Genomic DNA, 21,881 nt, shown 5'->3' with positions numbered 1-21,881 from the left:
TAGGACCCCGTGCCTGGGGCCACTCTCACTTTCTGAGATGGTACGCATTCTGCCTATGGAGTGCATCTCTCTCTAAATTTGCCTTTGCTTTTCTCTGACTCGCACCTGAATTCTTCCCCGTGTGAAGTCAAGGACTTGCTCACCGGGTGGTTTGTCCTAAGGACTTCTGCCTTAGGATTCCGTCCTAAGAATGTCCTAAGGTCCCAGGACATTACTTATCCCTCTCCTATGACTAAGCCGTGAGGTTTTCCCTTAGGATTCTTTAATTTCTTACCCAGTTCAGCATGATCTATAATTTATGTTCAGCACCATCTGTAATTTATCAGAGACCTCTACTTCCTATGAATCTTCTTAAAGATGAAGCACCTTTGTAGCAGGATCAGGGCACAACAGTAACTGTCCACGTATGACAAAACTTAAAAACAGGCAACACCTGATTACAACACAATCAACAAAGATCTGGGTTACAACTGGAGTTATGACCGATTATAATCTTAACCCTTAAAAATCATCTCTGACAAAAATCAAGAAGCAAGTAATTGTGAACTGTTTGTCATACCAGCATTTAAACTCAAGCTTTTGTCTGCCTCTCCTAAAAAGGCAAAGATAAGTAAACAGACTCACATCACAATTAATGTTCCAATGTTTGAACCTATTTGAAATAACCCAGATAGTGAATTCTCTTCATTTAACTTAGCTTAGCAAATTACCAAAATCTGGAGAGACTGTTTTAGATAGACATTCCCCAAACCTAATTATTCCTATAGAATTTTAAAAGGATTCTTTTTTTTTTCCCCCTTAACTCCTAAGGATTAAATTTCCTGAAGGCCCACATAGATTATCTACATCTCAAAGGCACAAGAAGAGAAATATCAATTCCTTCCAGAAAGCTAATTTCCTCGGCACAAGCAAAAACCAGTTTTAGAATGTCAGAAGAGTCCCATCTTGGACATTTTTCAGGGATTTTTTTTTTTCAGTTTCTGAATAGTCGATCCAATTTAAGCAAATAACAGTAATAGACAATAATATACATTATTCACTCACATTCACATGCTTGTTTCAGAGGAACACGAACAAGCATTTAAGTTAACCTTCCCTTCTGCTGTTAGCTCAGCCACCGCGGCCTTTCTTAATATAAATAGCAAGGCCAGCCCACAGCTGCAGCCACTGCCTTATTACTGTCTTAACTTGTTTCTCCCCACTGTAATGGTGGCCGGTATCTCTGCAACGGCCTTTCGGGGTGTCTGTGAGTCCTCCGCACTCCCTTGGTGGCCCCCGTTTATCAAGGACAGCGGCCACAGGGCCCCACCTTGCTAGCGGGCGGCCACCCCGGGAATACACCTGCAACTTTCAGGCCCCACGTGTTAGTAAACAGCGCCCGCAACTTTCCATTCCCCGCCTGTCCTTATTTCCCAATATCTCAGAGCTCAGGGGAGCTTCCTTGGTCTCGTGGCTGCTCCCGTGCAGAGCAGCCTTGTACTTGCCCATCCTCAAAACAACAACAAAAAGAGGCCGCAGGCTGCGACACAGACACCACTGGTTTAAAGGATAAAAGAACTTACCCGTCTGAGGCAAGGTCCTGGAGCAGCATCCGGCCGTGCGTGCGCGGCAGCGGAGGGCACAACATGGCTGCCCGCTGACTTCACCTCCCCGGGCTCGGCGTTACCATTTATAGAGGGCATTGACGTCACGTTTGCTACTCGGTTACCAGGGAAACTAGCAGAGGGTCACGCCCCTCACAGGCCCTTTGATAAGCTAAAGGTGGCTAAAGTTAGGTCAATTATTAGCTGGGGCCTGGGGCAAGGAAGCAGGTGAGTAGAGGGTAGGTGAAGCAGACCCTGGTCAAGCAGGGGGATGTACAGAGAGCAAGGGAACAGCCATCTTGGGTGGCCTGACCATACAGCAAGGATGCGGAGGGATTGGAACTTTTGCGCCTCACTGGTGAGAGTGTAAAATGGTACAGCTGCTGTGGAAAACAGATTCTCAGTTCCTCAAAAAGTTAACCATAGAACAACCATACTATCCAACAATTCTACTTCTAGATATATACCCAAAAGAACTGAAAGCAGGTATTCAAACAGATCTTTGTAAACCAATTTTCATGGCAGCATTATTCACAATGGCCAAAAATTGGAAACAACTCAAATGTCTATCAACAGAAGCATGGATGAACAAAATATGGTACATACACACAATAGAATATTACTCAGCCTTAAAAAGGAATGCAATTCCAACACATGCTAAACTATGGATAAACCTTTAAAATATTATGCTAAGTGAAATAAAGACACAAAATGCTACATACTGTATGTTTCCATATTTATACAAAATAATTTTATTAGGGAAAAGAGTAAGTGTAAAGAGGATTCTTAATAGGAATTAATAGGAAAGTTACGACTTTTAATATTGCCTTTGAGGATAATTTTTTATCTTCTTTCCAGCCTTAATTGTATCCAGTCAAACCTACTGTTGTGCTTGAATTTCTAGTACTTTGCTGTCATTGGATACATTTTTTAAGAGGGGATTTATAATTCCTTTATAGTTTCCCAGCAGTTAAAAGAGGGAACTTATAATTCCTTACACTCAGAATTCTCAGATAGTATCTTAAATCTCATACACATGTCTCTGCTCCTCTACAGTACCCTAATTAATTGCATTTGGTTTTCTCAACTTTTTTGTAATTGAAAAGATCTGGAAATGGAGTCGCCTAAAACATGCTTACAGGTATATTAACTGCTCATCTCTTTTGTTGTCTTTCCCATCCTCACATTTGATCACACCATCCCATCGTACCCCTTAAGGATAAAGGTTCAGTTCCCATTGCCTTTTGATAACACCAAGGACTAAAACCAGTTTGCATACAATTCAGGATGTTTGCATATGCTACTTTCCCCCTCAACTGTCTTAGAGCATTTCAATTAAAAGGTTGGTGTATAGAAGTATAAACCCCTATTTAACAAAATGTATTCTGCAGAATGTTAACAGATATTTCCTGGAAAAAAATTATTCCGTAATCCAATGAGTTAAGAAATAATTAAAATACTTAATTAAAGTAGATTTTTTTGGGCAACATTAGAATGGAAACCTCATCAGATGAAGAATTTTTCCTTTGTTCTCTGTTGTGTCCCCAGTGCCTAGAATAATGCCTGACACTTAGGAGACATTGAATGAATATTCACTGAGTGAGTGAATAACGTTTCAGAGCCTTTAATAGCCTCAGGTACATTCAATTTCTAAGGAAAAAATGCTATAAATAGCCGCCCGAACATTTTTGGCTGTCAAATTCTTTTTTTTCCCCCCAAACACTTAGCAAAGGTGACATTCCTTGGCACAAACTTAGGAAAATACTATTGACAGACCTTCTAAATCAATATTTTTTGCCTTTTTGTTGTAATTATTATAACATATTTTGATGGAGAAGAAATTAAAATTTTCTTGAACCATTAATAATATTTGTCTTTCTGGACAAGTAAAATGACAAACGTAAAAGTACTTTGATGTGTGAAATACCATCTGTAAGTCAACTTATTCCATTTAATAGCTTAAAATTAGTACTTAGAAACATAAAGATCTCAATAGATCTGAGCTTCTAAATAGATAAATAGATATTAGCAAGGGAACTCACCTATGTATTAATGGCTTTCGAGAAACACCTGGTTACCAGAGCCATGCTCTCTGAGATGGTGAGCCTGAGATTTCATGCCTCCTCCCATACAACCTGTCACATTTTTTGTGGCACCCCCCTCTTTTCTCTTTAATAGCTTTATTAATATATAATTCACATACCATAAAATTCACTTATTAAATTATGTAGCTCTGTGGTTTTTAGTATGCTCACAGAATTGGGCAAGCATCACCAAAAGCTCATTTTACAACATTTTCATATCACCCAACAAAAGCTCCATGCCCACTGGCAATCCCTCCCCCTTTCCTCAGCCCACAACAAGCAACAAGCACAAATCTACTTTCCCCCACTGTGGATTTGCCTACTCTGGACATTTCATTCTGAGAGAGAACATGAGTGGAGCCATTAAAAACAGAGCTGGGGCTCTATGCACAGCCTGTTTCCAGAAACTGAACAAAGCCAAACCACCAATGCTACAAGGAGTTAGCAAGAACAAGAAAGGACTGATAAAAATGAACTTTTTTTATGTAGTGACTGCTCCATCTGACCAATCACTGAAGTACAAAACTAGCTTTACCTCATCTTTAACCAATGAAGATTTCACCTGATCTCATCTTACACCGCTTAACTCTTTTTAAAAACAACTTAACTCATCTTCCTCTCTTTTTCCCACAAAAACCCTGAGCCCCTCTCCTGTAACACAAAAGAATATAATACGTATTCTACTATACTAATTTGATTCTCTCATCATTTCTGTAATTATATTTTTAAGTTATTTTAGTAGTGGGTGCCTTAGTTCAAGTTAATACTAACTTTATTTCAATTGTATATAAAAACCTTTGCTCCAGTATGCCTCTGTTCTTTCCCCCTTTCTTTGTGTTATCATTTTCATACAAATTATATATTTATTCATTCCAAGTACAACCATTTTATACTTATTGCTTTATGTAGTTGTCTTTTAAATCATATAAAAGAGGAAAAGAGTTAGAAACAAAAATACGCTTATACTGTCTTATCTTTAGCCATGTACTTCCCTTTTCCAGTGCTCTTCTTTGTGTGGTTTGAGTTACTATCTAGAATTCTTTTATTTCAGCCTGAAAAGCTTCCTTTGGTGTTTCTTATTAAGTAACTCTGCTAGTGATAAATTGTCTCAGAGTTTGTTTATATGGGACTATCTTCGTTTTTTGGGTTTTTTTTTCATTTTTGAAGGATAGTTTTGCTAGACATAGAATTCTTGGTTGCCAGTCTCCTTCTTCAGTACTTTGTGTCATCTATCTTCTGGCCTCCATGGTTTCTGGTGAGGATCTTTTGTATATGATGTCACCTCTCTGGCTGCTTTCAGGATTCTTTGGCTTTGGCTTTCTAAAGTTTCATTATGATGTGTCTTTGTGTAGATTGTCTTGAGTTTATCTTACAGTTCACTGAGCTTCTAGGTTGTGTAGATTAATGCCTTTCGTCAAGTTGGGAAGTTTGGGGCCACTATTTCTTCACATATTCTTTCTGCCCCTTTATCTCTTCTTTCCTTCTGAAATAATCGTTTTGCATGTGTTCCTATGCTTGATAGTATCCACAGGTCTCTGAGGTTCTGTTTATTTTCCTTCATTCTTTTCTTTTCCTGTTCCTAGGACTGGATAATTTCAATTTGCCTATCTTCCAGTTAGCTGCGTCTTCTGTGAGTTCAAATTTGTTTTGAGCACCTCTAGTAAACTTTCCTTATTTTAGTGATTATACTTCTCAATGCCAGAATGTCTGCTGAGTTTTTAAAAAATTATTTCTTTCCCTTTATTGATATTGTCTAACTTGTAAGATGTCACTGTAATGCCTTCCTTTCATTCATTTGTTATTTTAACATATTTATAATAGTTTAAAGTCTGGTTACTAAGATCACCATCAGTTCCTCCTCAGGGATATTTTCCTTGGCTCCCCCCTCCCTTTTTTTTCCTGTGTATGTGTCATATTTTTCTTTTTCTTTGCATGTCTCATAATTTTTGGAAACTGAATGCTTCAGATAGTATACTACCTATGTATATTATCATACTATATTATGTATACTATGATAGTATACTATCATAGTATATTATACTATGGTATCAGATCACCCTCTCCTCCAAAGTTGTGTCTTGTTGCTGATATTCTGCTACATATGGCCACTGAGTTCTCTCCTACAATTTTTTTTAAAGTTCTTGTTTTTCTTTTTAATCTGGGTTCCTATGAGTCATCCTTGAGTCAGTGTTATTTAGTGGCCAGCTAGTGATCTATCAGGAGCTTTCCTTACATGCTTTGTGTGGCTTTCGCCCCTTGCCAAAAGGATCTGCGTGTGAAGGCATACCTTCAAACTTCAGGCAATTTACGAAGCAGTCAGCTTTCACTTCTTGCTTCTGCAGAACTTCAGCATCAGCCCAGCGTGGGCTGGAGTGACAGGAGCCTTCTCCTTCCCCAGGTCGATTCCTGCACATACACACTGCCTTTGAGATCCCCCCAAAATATGTCAGAACCTTCTGAAGTTCTTTAGTTCTGGTTGCCTAGCTCCAGGACTTCCTTTCAAACTTTTGGTCATGCTCTTTTTTGCCTCAACTGAAATCACAACCTTGGACCAACAGCTACGATGCTACCAGCAGGTAACTATTATTTTAGGAAACATCCTGGGGATAGGATCTTCTTGTTGTTGTTGAGCTAGCTCTGAGTCGAAACAAATAGCCCCAACACCCTGGGAATGAAAGCTTTCCAGGTAGCTGCAAATACAGACAAAATGTCAGCTGTACTATATAGATGGGGCTTTTAATCAAGTTGCATAAGTGATCAGTCCTCTCCACTGGCTGCACGACTGCTGGCTTTTCATGACTACACTGCTGGGCTGGAGAGAAAAGGAGAATGCAAACAGCCCCTGTTAAAAGTGACATAGATACCTTTGTCTTACAGAGATTTAGTTTGTCTTGTGTGAACAATTTTCAGTTTATTCTGTGGTTTTTGGTTCATTTCTAAAGTTCTCAAATGATTTGTTTTAGTTGTTTTGGCAGCATTTTCTGTCTTTGTGAGAAGAGGTTTTTCACTGACTTCTTGCTCTGCCATTCCAGAACACTTCTCTATTTTAAGTGTTACTTTTTTTTAAAAAATCATGGCTGTGCCCTTATAATTAGAATAACATGTGGGGATGTTAAACCAGTGTTCCCTTGTCCCTTTATCAAGAGCCAGACCTGGCCAATTCAGAGTTTAGAGTTTCTTTTCAAGTTATAGTTTCACCCACAATATAGAAATACACCTTCCATTGAGAAGGAAGATGGAGGGTATTAGATAAGGGAAGTCTATGCCAGGAAAGAGAAGTTGATCAGTAGCCCCTTCTGCCCTGATGGATTATGGAAAAGAGAAGAGAGTTGACTAAGTACTATGGATAGATCTTTCATGTCTTCATTTCCCCCACTCAGGATGAACCCCAAGGAAAGGGACCCAGTGGGAAGTTCCAAATGCATATTCGTGAAGATCCTGGGGGAGAGTGTCCAGAAAGATTGTTCTAAAGCATCTTTCCTTTTTCCCCAAGGCCTGTGCATGGTACTCAGCATATGACCAGAAGCTGAGGTGTTAATAGGAGCAGCATACTAACTAAGACCCAGGACCTGAAGGAGGTGGTTACCACATTTAAAATACCATATGATTGCCCTAGACTGTAGATACTAGTCACAGGTATTTGCATGTCCTCCAAAAGGTCAAATGAAACCAGCTGCACCTGTAAGATCGCCAGTCCAGGGAGCATATCTGAGTGGCTGCCCCTGGACAGTGCCCGGAAGCGCCCAGAGGTTCTAGAGAATGTAACATGACTTCCAATTATTTGTCTCCCCTGTTGCCATGAGGTTACCCGTGGGAAAAAAGCAAGGTGGTAGGGGAGGCAGGAGGAGAGATGGGGAGGGGAAATCTGAAAAGCATTTGTCCAAAAAAACTGAGCCATTGAAAATACACTGTTCAAACTAGAAGAGCCTGTGATGCAAGAAAGAGGAAGTTGGAAGTCTCTGCCTTCCCCTCCAGAGGAAATGTGAGGCGATCATAAAGATCACACATGTAATAGAAAATAAAGAAGCTAGTTTTCTTTGTACATCCAGGTAGAGTGTGAGTTCACTTGTGATCCAATTGTATCTTCTTACTTTCTTCCAGTCAGACAGAAATATAGGGTTCTCCCTTATAGCTGAACTTGGGTTTACTCTCTCCAGCTGTTCTCTCACACTCTCATCTCCTTTCTTTTTCCCTCTGTGGTACACCCCGCAGAAGTGCTAGGGCTACGGTCAACCTGGCGGAAGCAAATTTCTGTGCTTGCTCTCACTACTAGGAATCTCCATGTCAGATCATATGGCCATGTTTTTATTAAGATAGAGGACTCCATTGCCTCTGTTTCCTCTGTCTTGAATGCTGTCCATCTCTTCCCCTTCACCACGTGACTGATTAGCTGACCTTAATAAATCCACATACACATCTGTCTCCTATTCCCTATTCTGACTCAAAGCACCAGTCCTCTGGGCTCCCACAGCACCCCACCCATCTCCATCTTCCTCCCTCCAACAATATTGCATGTCTTCACTTCTCTCTTTTCCCCACTGGAACACGAGCTCCTGGATGCCTGCCTGTTCCATGTTGTATTTGCCTTTTCTCAGTACCTAATCCAGTCAGTGGAAAACAGAAGGTATTAATTCTGGTACTGATTGTCTATTATTTTTGATTCTGTGTTTCAAATTTTACTTTGTACTTTTTATTCACTCAAATAATGGAGCAACTACTGTAGGTCTAGTACTAAATAAAACCAACCCTGAAAGCTGATGAGCTTATAATTCTGTGGGGCAGATAAATACACTAAAATACAATGCGTTGAGTATTTAAGGAAAAAAAAAAAGCATTGTGGGAGCAGAATAGACAAAGCCCTAAATTTCATAAGAGATCACGTTAGATTTCATATGGAAGGATATATTTTATGTGACTCTCAAAAAATGAGTCGAATTCTGCAAGTAAAGCATAGGTGATATTGGGAGAAGGGATGGTCATTGAACAGTATGTGAAAAGCAAGGAAAGATAATCCAAGTTTACATGCTGAACATTTATTATTCCATCCAAGAGTTGAAAGGATGGGTACAGGTTGACTAAAAGCATTAACTGTATTTACTGGGTTGAATCTGGGAGGCATTTGAGTTACAACCCCACGTCCTAGACCTGAGCTTTCAGCACTAACTTAACTTCTAAGTAAAAGTACAGACTTAGTCATTATATTTAGATTGACAATGACTTTCCTTTACCCATGCCATCATAAAAGGAAGTACAAAAGGATTTTCAGTGTCATCTCTTCCAGTTTCCCTGACAATATGGAGTCCTTCCTGGAGCATCCACATCAGAAGTTCACACCACAGTCCGGCTCATTTTTTGGCCACGTTTCCTCTCAAATAAGATGCTAATGAGGATACACTGCTTGATCCTAGATGTCTTCTTTACTCAAAACTTTAATCTGTGTGAAGGTGGTATCAGAAGCATAGCTAGATTTCCTAATACTTGCTCCAGCTGGAGGAAACTCTTGACTACTTATGTGTGCTGTAACAGAACAATATCTTGCTTCGCTCTCTCATTTGTGTAGACTATACTTGGCTGTTTCCTCCTCTGGATGAGTAAGTCTCTGTCTCTTACATGTTTTGATATGTGTGTCATTCACTCAATCACTAATTATCCATACAATACATTTTCATTGAGCATCTATAATGAGATCTTAATTATAAATGTAAAACATAGACAATAGCAAGATAGACATCAAAAAGTCTATTTGAACAGATAAAGATACCTACAGTGAAGGCAAAATAATATAAACAATACAAGAAGAATATCATAACTAACTTTATAAAACATGTAATACTTTGAGACTAGCTGCCAAGTGAATGCTGAAGAAAATAGGTGATTTAAAGATTAGAGACCAAGAAAGCTTTCAGAGGTCTGTATGCATCAGGGAAATATCAGAGGTGAGGTGGGGTGTGGGGATTGCGGCGTGAGCTGAGAACAGGTGAATGGGTGGGGTGAGTGGTGACCCTTGGGGAGAGAGAAGGGGATGTGACTAGGGAAGGGCATGCGGAGGGCTTCTGGAGAGCCAGCAATGTTCTAGTTTTTTTTTAATTAGGTGGTGACTGAATGAGAGTTCATTCATTTTATGAAATTTTTTCTGTATGTGTTAAATTCCATATAAAATAGTTAGAGAAAGATCAATGGATGGAGGAGGTTCTATTAATTAAAAACAAAGTGCTCTTGAAGCCTCCACTGACACTGAGAAGTCAAAGATGCGTAAGGCAGTCATGGCTCTCAGGAAGCTCCCATCCTGTACACAGGGAGGACCAGTGGTGACTGGAGGTGAATCCAGAAAGGTTTCACTGGATTGGAACAAGACCATGAACACTCTGTACACAAAGCCAAGGCACTTCAACTTTCTCCAGTAAGTAGCAGAGAACCACTGGATGGTCTTAAGCAGATTTATGTAATGAGATTTTCGTTTTAGAAAACTAACTCTGGTCATAGCCTAAAGTATGGATTGGAGAGATGAGACAGAACTCAGGGCCAGGATCTCTGACAAAGCCTTATATTGTTTTAACTTTCTCAGACACATGTTTTCCTTATCTAACCATTTTGAACTTCTGAACAGTTGGGTCACAATCTTGGGTTTTCCAGAACAGCGCACACAATCCTTGTGAGTAAACACAATAAACACAGTCTAGTTGCTTTAATCCTTTCTGTTGTTAGAGTAGAAAGAAAAAAGTAGAAATATTAGTTGACTATTTAGGAGGTCTTTAGTCTTCTAAGGCCTACTGAGTTGCGTCCGATTTTATCAACATCATCTAGTCAGCTCCTAAATTTTAAACTTTCTCCTGATTGCATTTATCCCATCTCCAGCTCCTTAAATCCCCTTCACCATTCTAGGAAAATTTAGAGAGTTATTTACAGCAAATAAGCCCCCAACTGATGTATATCTCTATGAAAATATAATTTTAAATATATCTATTAATATGTTTCATATATTTATATTTAAATTTATAAATATTTATAATTTAAAATATATTAATTTATTTCATACATATATTTAAATATACATTTATATTTACATATATATTTAAATATAAGTTTAAAGGGGGCCATAGCTCTCAGATTTTCTTATAGGCATTTGTGGGTGCTTGTTTGCAAGGTTACATTCAAGGGTCACTGCCCAGAACCCAGATTTTAGAAATTCTGATGGGAAAGAATGACAGGAAGGGCAAAGGACCAGCAATCATGCTATTGATGTCAGCAGTTCCTCAACTCAGTAACACTTGCATCACATCTATAGGGGAATATGAGCTATTTTTAGAATTTTGTTTCCTATGTTCTGACAAGAACCCTTCCCTTTTCTTTTTATATCAAGGTTTTTTTTTTAAGTGAATGGTTTTGAGTGGAAAATGCCCTAGAGCAGTAAGAGGAGGAAGGAAGCTCCAGAAATCCTCAGTGATGAGAACAGGAGTTCCAGATTTTACAGGAATCTTGTGTGGTTCTGTGCATGTGTGTGCATGTGTTTTTGAAGTTGGAGTGGAAGAAAGAGAGGGTGGAGTTCAGAGAATTTTATTCTTCTCTGCTAATTCTCAACACACCCAGGATAAGGGGAAATTTTGGGAAGGGCCTGAGAAAGCATGGAAGGTCAGATACAAGCTGAGGCCCAGTTTGAAAAGCTATTTAAGACCCCCTCACCTTAAACCAGCAGAGGTCAGCCAGTGGTCAGGTTGGAAAGTCTCTACCCACCTCTGAGAGTGAAGTTCATGATGGAAACTTCACCAGGCCTTTAGCCAGAAAGAGAAGCATATCCTATTGGGGGGGAAAAAAACCCTTCTAAGTATGTCTGTCTACTCCTAGCTTTCTCAAGTCCAGGTTTGAAAAAATAAATTGAGACCCCTGTACCACCTTCTATGTATTTGAAAGTTCTAAGTCAACCTAAGTGGCTGTTAAATTAGATATGTTTTTATCATCTTACTTGGATTATAATAGTTCGGAAGACCAAGTTCAAATTCAGAATTTTCAGACTCTGCTCAGAGTTCTGTTCTTGACTATGGCAGCATGAGAGAGCTGCTCCCGGGCCCCCCAGACCACGGCCTGCTCCCCATTTCCATAATGTGATGAGCCACGAACACATGGTGTGTACCCCAGCCTGCCCGTCCATAGACCCACAAACAGCAATTCTACGGCTAGCCCTTGGGTCCAGGGTTGGGTCATCCCTTGGATGAATTTTACAGAGAGGAAGAGGGAGGAAGAGGGTGAGCTCATGAGTCACAGTGCAAGTAACTGGTGGCTGGGAGGAGAAAAGCAGGGAGACTGAATGCCCAAAGCAAACTGTATTTTAACTCAGCTTGGGGTGAGCGTACTTTCTCTGATTCGGTCTCAGATTTCACACTGGACAGACTTCACAGTAGGATAAACCCAGAGGAAGTCTAGGAGAAACAGCTGTTTTTAGCAAGAGGGAGCCGAGCTCTTTAAAAGAGCTGAAAGAACTTAGGAACCAGAAAACTGAATTGTGGTCTCATATCTATCATTCATCCCCCAAACTTGTGGGGCCGTGGGAAAGCACAAATGGAGATCCTCACACCACACATCCAGCTATGTGAAAGGTAAAATCAAGTTTCAGATTGTTAAATAAAATATGTCCCATCCTGTTACTTTGACAAATACGCCTTCATAATGCTCCTGAAGGCCAGGTACAAATTCAGAATTCTTGGCCTCTTCAAAGTTGGTGTGGAAAATCATGGCACCAAGAGCCCCTCCCTGCCCCACACCCTGACCCTAGCTCTTCCAGCCTTTGACTCCTTCCTACACACTGAGGAATCTCACACACATGTGTATCAACATCCAAGGTATGTTCAGGGCCCTCCCTACTCCCTCCCACTTCCTATCCTTGATAAAAACTGCTTAGAGGCCTAAGGATATGCACACCACCAGTATGGTTCACTCACTGGAGGACTGACCCAGGGGAAAGGCCCCAGCAGGTAAGTCTAGAAGCAGCTAAGCATGGTAGGCCACAGGCTCCAGGTAGGTGTATCTACTTGGCCCTGCCAACTCCTCGCCAGGGAAGGGTGCAGCCAAGGACAGGCTGCCAGTACTACTACATATGCTCCTGCCCCCCAAGAACAACCTGCCCCTGGAGGCCTTCATCAGGCATTTGAACTCTATCATTGACCCCAGGAAGAAGAATCTGAATGAGATGTTGCTTTGAGAGCCACCATGATTCAGGCTTCTCAGCCTTCTTGTCCCCTGAAAACTCGTTCAGTGGGGACAGGAAATTGGGAGCTGAAAAGCTTGACCAATTCAGGCTACCTGCTGAGGAGAACTGTCAGCTACTGGGGAGACATGTGCTTCTAGATCTCAGGGCTGGGAGGTCTCTGAGGCTTTATCCTTGGCCAAGAAGTTACCGCTGTGGCATGTAATAACAAGTGGGGAAGAGGAAAGAAAATTTTATTAATAAAAAATAAACTTTGTACTGGTAAAAGAATAGACAAATAGATCAATGGAATTTAACAGAGAACCCAGAAATAGACCCACATAAATATAGTCAACTAATCTTTGACAAAGGGCAAAGGCAATACAATGGAGCAAAGATAGTCTTTTCAACAAATGGTGCTGGAGCAACAGGACATCTACATGCCAAAAAAAAAACAAAAAACCAAAACACAGACATTACACCCTTCATAAAAATTGACTCAAAATGGACCACAGACCTAGATGTGAAAGGAGAAACTATAAAACTCCTAGAAAATAACACAAGAGAGAACATCGGAGAAATGACCTCAAGTTTGGTGACAGCATTTCGATACCACACCAAAGGCATGGTCCGTGGAGGAGCTGAAAAACTGGACTTCATTAAAATTAAAATGTTCTGCTCTGTTCAGGATGCTGTCAAGAGAATGAAAAGACGGGTCCCAGACTGGGAAGACATATTTGCAAAAGATATGTCTGATAAAGGACTATTATTCAAAATATAGGAAGAACTCTTAAAACTTAACAGTAAGAAAACAAACAACCCAACTAAAAAAAAATAGGCCAAAGATCTTAATCATCACCTCACCAAGCAAGATATACAGATGGCCAATAGGTATATGAAGAAAATGCTCCACATTACAACCGAGAAATGCAGATTTTTTAAAAATGAGTATGACATACCTATAAGAATGGCCAAAATCCAGAACGCTGGCAACATCAAATGCTGGTGAGGATGTGAGGCAATGGGAACTCTTAAACACTGCTGGTAGAAATGCAAAATGGTCCAGCCACATTGGAAGACAGTTTGGCAGTTTCTTATAAAATTAAACATACTCTTACCATATGATCCAGCAATATGATCTGGCAGTTGCACCGCTTGGTGTTTACGTCACAGAATTGAAAACTTATAGCCACATAAAAACCTACATGTGCATGTTTATAGCAGCTTATTCATGACTGCCAAAACCTGGAAGCAACCAAGATGTCCTTTAGGAGGAGAACAGATAAATAAACTGTAGTCTATCCAGACAATGGAATATTATTCAGCACTAAAAAGAAATGAATGAGCTATTAAAGCCATGAAAAGACACGGAGGAAACATAAACCCATATTACTAACTGAAAAAAGCCAATCTAAGAAAGTTACATATTGTATGATCCTAACTATGTAACATTTTGGAAACGTCAAAACTATATAGACAGTAAACAGATCAGTGGTTGCCAGGGGATGGGGGAAGGGAGGGATGAACAGGTGTCATAATACATTTGTCCATAAAATACACAACACCAAGAGCAAACACTAATGGATACTATGGTTTTGGGGTGATTATGATGTGTCAGTGTAGGTTCATCAATTGGAACAAATGAATCACTCTGGTGGGGGGGTGTTAATAATGGGGGAGTTTATGCATATGTAGGGGTAGGGGAAATTTAGGAAATCTTCGTACCCTCCTTTTAATTTTGCTATGAACCTAAAACTTCTCTAAAAAGTAAAGTCTACTTAAAAAAAAAGAAAGCACCTAGACAAAACAGAAACCAAAAACCCCACAAATTTGGATCAATCATGCTACATAAAGGATTGAATTATCTTTCTAGTCTCTATATGGGCTGTATTATCAATAATCCTTATCAGCCATAAATGTAGGGATGATTACGGCAGAGGAATATAAGACAGACACTGTTTCAACCTTATTTTCAAAAAATACTTTGCTATAGACAAATTTGTGTCCCCTCAACATTTGTACGTTGAAATCCTAACCTTTGATGTGATGGTATTAGGAGGTGGGGCCTTTGGGAGACGAGTAGGCCGTGAGGGTGGTGGAGCTGTCATGAATAGATTAGTACCCTAATAAAACAGACCCCGGAGACCTCCCTCACCCCTTCTGCCAGGTGAGGACGCGGTGAGAAGGCGGCTGTCTGTGAACCAGAAAGTCCCCACCATACGTGAAATCTGCCTCGATCTTGAACTTCCTAGCCTCTAGAAATGTGAAAATTTCTGTTGTTTGTAAATCACCCAGTCTATCATTTTCTGTTACAGGAGCCTAAAAGGACTAAGATAGAAATCCAGGAAGAAAAACAAATAAACAAAACAACACACAGTCAGTGCCCTACCCTTTTCTACCGTTTCTGTGTAATAATTGTTAGTAGTTTTTGAGCATTCACTGTGTTCCAGATACTAGTGTGCTTGTTTGATGTTGATTATCTCATGCAATCCTCTTTATTCCCATTTCAGAGATGGGCAGGAAGAGGTTAAAGAACATGCCAGAAGGCACTCACAGACAGTACTTGATGGAGCCAGGGCTGGAACCCAGGTGTCCGGTTCTCAAGAACACACTCTTACGCACTGGGCCTCACCGTCTTCCTGGATCCTCACTGAGCATGGAAAGAAAAAGCCATGTACTAGTCCCAGCTTCGAGTCCTGCAGCCCTGGGCTGATGGATTTGATCTCGTGTTCTCATCTGTAAAACAGAGGAAATGGCATCTCTCTCCTGGGGCTGTTATGAAAACTGGAGGAAATAAGGTATGAAAAGTGCCCAGCACAGTGACAGCACAATGCTAGGTGTCCAATAATGGTTGGTTCCTCCCTTCCCTCTTTCCTTCCTTCCTTCTTTTCCTGGCTACTTGGCTATTTTCTTTGCTTTCTTTTGGCTACTTTAATGTGTAATTCACAGAAATAATGTTGATTTTCCTTTGGGCACATTTACTAACCAAACACGTCCCGCTACCTGCCCTATCTTGTTTCTACTGTGACCACATGTAGGCTCATTCTGTTTGCTTTTGTCCTAGGCCAGCACAAATCTTTTTTTGTTAGGGGGAGGAGAAAGCAGTGTCATTTACAAATTAAGTAATTGAAAGTACGAGGCCCTGTGGGCCATCGTAACTCTGTCATCACTCTTGGAAATGCTCTTACCAAGCGCGAGTCATTTTCGCCGGAGTCAGCAGTTCTGCTTTGACGCAGGACAGAGTAATCCCCTGAGGAAGTCTGTGCTTCAGTTCCTGCACAGACGGTTTAAGGGTGGCGTTCGTCTAGTCTGGGCTGCCTCCTCCTTTCTGAAACTACGAGCCTCATGAGCTGCAGGTCCCTGATTTTCCAGGTGGGTCACAGGATCTGGAGGGCCAATTTCCTTTCCTATTTTTAAAATAAAAGTATTTTATCCTTTGCTCAAGGTGATCAAAAGAGCCTTCCATAAATGGGGGAAAAAAGAAGAATTGACTCCTTAAAATCAGAGGAGCAGAGTGATCAGAGACGTATTTCATCCCCGGCAGCTGTGTCTCCATTCAGTGGGTGGATTCAGGACAGAAAAGTCTGAGTTGCTTGCTCCTTCCACTGGGCAGGGATCTCCCTCTTTCCTAACCGAAAGACAGACTGTTCCACCCACCAGAGATCCCTCCCGGGCTGGCCCGAGCTATTTGCGTCACGTCTGCTTCCTTCCTGCCCCAGTTGCATCGCTGAAGCAGAAGCCCGGGAGGGAGCTCCTCCCTGCCAGTTTCTCCCAGTTGTTACTACTTTGAAAAGGGAAACCAGCCAGCTGCTTCCTTTACTTAGCACGTTCCCCAGGGAGCGGCAGCTACCTGCTGGATTCCCCGCTCTCGGGAGCCTAGGGCTCCGAAGCATAGCCCAGCTTCCTGCTTTCAGGCTGTCAGAGCCCAGCCCCACCCTCCAATCTTTGTTGACCTGCCTTTATTACCTGAACTGCCAGGTTCTTCAGTAGTAGTTAAGAGTCCTCCTCCCTAATACCCAAATAAGGAGGCTGGTTCCTGTTCCTGGAGAGACCGAGGGCCCTGGAGTAGACACCAGGTGATTCTGACACCGGGGACTTGGAATAATGATTCTTCTTGAAATCTGCAAAATATGCAAATGGAACGCTGACTCATGCCTAAGGGTGGCTTTGCACCTACCAACTGTCCACCCCGTTCCCTTTCTGAACTCCTTGTTATGTAAAGCCTGACAAGGATTTTTTTTTAAGCCTGGAAAGGACACCCCAGCAGGTTCTCTTTAATTTCTAGTGCTCCTACAGGTTGAGGGAGACTCCAGTTTGCAGACCTGGCTGTGAACATCCGATTACACTGATCTAGCATCCCAGCTTAACCCTCTCCTCCCTCTGGTTTGGATACGTTGAAGAGTGGTACCCTTCTCAGCTGAACGCTGCAGAACTATGTCATGGACTCTCTGCCTGGGTTTGCTGGCCTTGCAGACTCCTCAGGCAGGCCTTGCCCTCAGGCGGGGAGAGCGGAGCCAGGTTCTTATGAATGAAGAGGAAAGAATCGTCACAGGACACACCTCACTGCGCCTTTTCTTAGCCGGCTTCCCCGGTATTGACTTGTGCTAACAAAGAAAGGGAAATTTCTTGGGTGGAAGTTTCCACACCTTAGGATAAACTTGCTCAATCCTGAAGCCTATGAGGAATGTTCTGCCCATAATCAATTATGGGCAACTTAATTCCTTGCATTCCAAACATTGTTAGCCGGGACACATACCTAAAGGGTGATTTGCAGAAAGAAAAATAAAATATTTAACACCACGTACTTTTTCCATTGAATACTCCAACATAGTACCTTCTTAAATTCAAGTTATCAGATATTTTCATAAAGTTCAGGATCTTGTCTTCATTGCTGAGAACTAGCCTCAAAAAAATTTTTTAAGTAAATAAGAGTCTCAAAGAATAAAAAGAATTTTTAACTTTTTTGAGGGCACATTTTTGGGGTCAAGGACAAAGCTAGAAACAACTAGATGTCATCAGTCTTTCAGTCAAATACTATTCCAAGCAGACAGAACTGAAGAGAACTCTCTTCAGTTTATGGCTGCCTCACTGGAGATCCAAAACTCACTTTCTGACTGCTGTGGAATGGCTCACACACAACCCTTATGGCTAAGGGGGAGCTAGCTAGGTCAACGACGTAACAGAACTCAGCTGGAACCAGGCACTCAGTGTTGTCAAGACTCTTTCAGGCTCTTCTGCATCCCTCTACATATGGACCTCATCCTCTCTCACTGCTGAGTGGCTTTCTCCATATTTGGGTAAAACACAGTCACCAACAACACTTGAATTTGACTTCTTGCAACCTCTACCACCAGAGATAGTCTAACTGATCTCTCTCTCCACCCCCCACCCCCCACCTGATCTCTCTCCTCAAGCCCAAAAGTCCGTGGGCAGAGAATTCACTGATTCAGCTTGGGAGACCCAGGGCATGGTCTACTCTGACCAGACACTTGGAACAATGAAATACGGTCATGGACAATCAAAATGGTTTGAAAGGCTGGAGTGTGGAAATAACCAGTGGCTCAGATCATGCCTGGTCCCCTAGAACAGATCTGGGTTTTACTTTGAAGGTAATGAAGGAATCATGGAACAATATTAAGCAAGGTAGTGGCAGAAGAGAGTATATATTAATGAGCGCACTGTAATGTGGCAGAGAAGGCTTGAGTGGTTGAGTCAGTTCAGCCAGGCATCAATGAGCTACAGTGTCTCCCTTCCACATGTCTGTGCCTTAGGCAAGACTCAGACACGGAGCAGCCACCACGGGGGCCCCAGCGTTAGCCTTTAGCCAGATCAACAGCCAGGATGCTGTGCCCCTTGCATTGGATGGGCAGAACCCAGTGGAACACCCTGATACCTGACCAAGGGGAGAGGGAGGGAACATTTGTGGTTTCTGCTCTCGAGGAGGCCTTGTCCCCACGCCCTCTCTGCCCCACGCTAGCTGTGAGAGAATGCACAACAGTGGTACTAGGGAGCAGCCTTCATTTCTTTCCCTGCAGTTATAATGACTCACCCTCAAGTGAGGGGAAAAAAATATATTTAATTTCATGTTTAGGTGTGAAGGAAAAGCCGGGCTGGACTAACTCATAAATCTAAGTTAATTAAGTGTCAGTTTGCTGATTCCCTGCTCATGTTTGTTTATTTTTTGCTAGCCAGCTGGATTTTCAGAGAGACATATCTGGCCTTGAAATGTTGGTTTGCTGCCTCCCTGCCTCTGCTTTTGTGATAATGATGCTGCTAAAGCTGTTCCATGCCTACTGGCCGAATACCCCAAGCTTGTAATTAACCCTATAACACCTCATGCGCACTTCTTGGAGGTGCTCAGAGCTTTGGAGCAGAATCCCCTCTGAGCCCGCCGGCGTAATAAATCTGAGTACTCCAACCCTCCAAGTGGTGCTTGTTTCTTGGCTGGCCTGTCGTTTCCGTAACATAGGAACAGCTGCAGAAGTATCTCTTCTCAAGTGCAGGGGAGGAAAATGTTTTCCTCAACCCTCTTAGGCTCTCTGGCTGGGCCTGAAAATTAAACTAACAAAGACAGATTTACAGGAGAAAAGCATACAACTTATGTAAGCTTTACATGACACTGGAGTCTCTATAGGGAAATGAAAACCTGAAGAAAGAGTGAAGCCTGAGTGTTTCCATACTAAGTTCAATGAAGAGTGGAGAGTCATGGAAAAACATGATGGGACAAAGGGATGTGAGCTAAGGGTGGTAAACTGGGGAAGACTTAGCAAGGCCTGTCCCTTCAGATTCCTCTCAGTGTCCCTCCATCTGCAGAAATAACACGTATAGGGAGGGCTGCTTCAAGAGGGAAGGAGGAGTTCAGAACCTTCTCTGCACCGGTTCTCAAATGCCTCCAGTTTAATAAGTATTCAAAATGCCAAGGCACCACATTTTGGAGTAACGTGTTCTGAATCCCATCAAGTGACCTCTTTTGGAAGCTGTTTTCACCTCTTCCCTAACTTGCCTTTTGAGGAGGAAAATCTTGTTGTTTATATTGTCTAATTGCTGTAGGTAGGTCCGTTTGCCCCTTGCTTCCTTCTCAGAAATATGACTGGTTATTTCGCATGAATGGTCTATGCCCAGCAGCTCTAGGGAGGGGGCCGTGGCTCGTCCATGCCGCTGCTGAACCACGCCACAGATGGGGTTAAAAGCTGCTGAACATAAACCCTCCCTGTCCTGCCATTGGGACGTTCCATTATCTGCTTGCTACTTTCCTCCTTAATGAGAAATAAGCTTCGACGTATGCAATAGATCGATCTGTCTAAGAAATTTGGCTTTAATAGAAGACTGTCCAAAGGCATCCTAGCTGGACCTGGTAACCACAGCCAGCAAGTGTGGACTTGAGCCTCCTCAGAAGCCATAAAGACAGCCACATAAACCCCATGGTCCCTCAGCTCCTGGCTTTTCTTTAATCAGCTCTCACTGATGAGGTGGGGTGGGAAACTAAGCATGCGATAAAATGTACTTTGGATTTTACCTCAGGACCATTTTTATGACATATTGCTCAGTAGGGCCCAATCAAAAGGTTGAAAACAACCTAACTACTTATGTAAGTTGCACCCCCCCACACCAAGAAGGCCTTTTTTTGTGTCAAAGGAGAGAAAGTTTGGCTGAACCTTCAATTCATCAAGACTGGGAGAGAGGGTGGGTCCATAAGCATCTGAGGCATTTGGCCGGATGGACACAGCATTCTTCCCTTTGATCACCCACCTCGTGGAGCTTCCTGACTTCCAGCTGCAGCTACAGCTGTGAGTCCTGGTCCCAGGAGTGAACACAGCCCCTGCTGCCCACCGTGGTAAACGGTGTTCAGCTGTTCTCTGTGTTCTCTCTCACTCTCCTCACGCCTAACTCTGAGGAGGACACTTTGGGCAGCCCACGATCCAGACCATCAATAAATAATTCCAGCAGAGTGACTGACACCCCCATTTCTCCCTGTTACACACCATTTTGCAGTTTCTGGCTTGCAATTATAAATCTGCTACGTGGGGAGGAAGTGGCATGTTTTATCTATTTCTGCATCCCCAGGGCCTCACTCACTATCCACTGCACACGTTTGCCGAATTCAGTTTATTTGATTTTGAAAGAATTTTATCTTTAACAAAACACATACCTGTCCTTTATTGCTATCACAGGATGTTAGAAAGAGATGCCTGCCCCTTCATCTCACTCGTAGGAGGGATGTGGACTTCCAGGGGCTACTGAAAGCACTTAACATGTGACCACTATGGGTCATAAGGGTTTAAGGTCTAATATGTATGGAGAATCTCAACTCAGAATAGGAGCTGACTGCCCTGGTGGCAGGCGCAGGGAAAGTACTGTTACGCTGATATTAGCCAACACGACTCGAGTTTGTCAGGACAAGGGATGTTGATGGGAACCAGGTGTAAGAGCTCATCCTGGGGGCTTGTCCTATACATACAGCCTCCCAGAGAGGCAGCAGAACACTGGAAATGAAAGCCGGATTACCAGAAACTACAGGAGGAAAACCCCTGTTCAGGACAAGGGGACTGATGTCTGAGAGACCTGATCTTAGCTTCCAAAGAACCGCGAAGCACTTCATGAAAGACTCTGCTGTAAACGTCTGCCATATTTAAACTGACTCTATTTGGTCAGTTCAATGGATATTTTTCTGTCCCTTTTACACTCCTAGACCAGAAAGTTGGGGAAAGATGAGAAGACAGAGAGATGGAGAAGCAGCCAACCACATTCCCCTTTCCCACTGGAAGTTCCAGGCTGAAACAGGCTGATCCAGGAGTAAGAGGAGGAAGCCATTAAATCACATTTTGATATCTGTTTAATGTCTTCCACTGGATATTCTGATTACTGACTTCAGACTGTATTGGTTACTTAAAGTGACCATACCCCCTGAACATAAAAGCCTTGGGATCCACCAGAGTTTCCATCAGCGGATAGGGAAAGATTTCCTCTGCTAAATAAATATTACAGGGATGGAGGGAAAAACAAACAGCCCAATCCAAAAATGGGCAAAAGACCTAA

The 21,881-nt window shown here is 42.1% G+C and overlaps 1 protein-coding gene across 8 annotated transcripts in view; it reads right to left on the bottom strand.

The window, feature by feature from the left end:
• Positions 1-1,638, bottom strand: part of TNFSF18 (TNF superfamily member 18) — a 61,221-nt gene extending 59,583 nt beyond the window's left edge. For 3 of the 8 annotated variants that reach the window (XM_072946095.1, XM_072946101.1, XM_072946096.1), the window contains exon 1: positions 1,563-1,630. The gene's annotated coding sequence lies outside the window, so the exon portion shown is untranslated. Of the gene's footprint in view, positions 1-274; positions 434-1,562 lie in introns of all 8 variants that reach the window. The other 5 variants (XM_072946100.1, XM_072946102.1, XM_072946099.1 and 2 more) reach the window with 4 other exon arrangements.
• Between the last annotated feature and the right edge of the window lie 20,243 nt (positions 1,639-21,881).

This window comes from Vicugna pacos, chromosome 21 (assembly GCF_048564905.1).
Source record: "Vicugna pacos chromosome 21, VicPac4, whole genome shotgun sequence".
NCBI lineage: Eukaryota > Metazoa > Chordata > Mammalia > Artiodactyla > Camelidae > Vicugna > Vicugna pacos.
The sequence above is the reverse complement of the archived record's forward strand: the minus strand, read 5'-3'. Positions and strand labels throughout refer to the sequence as shown.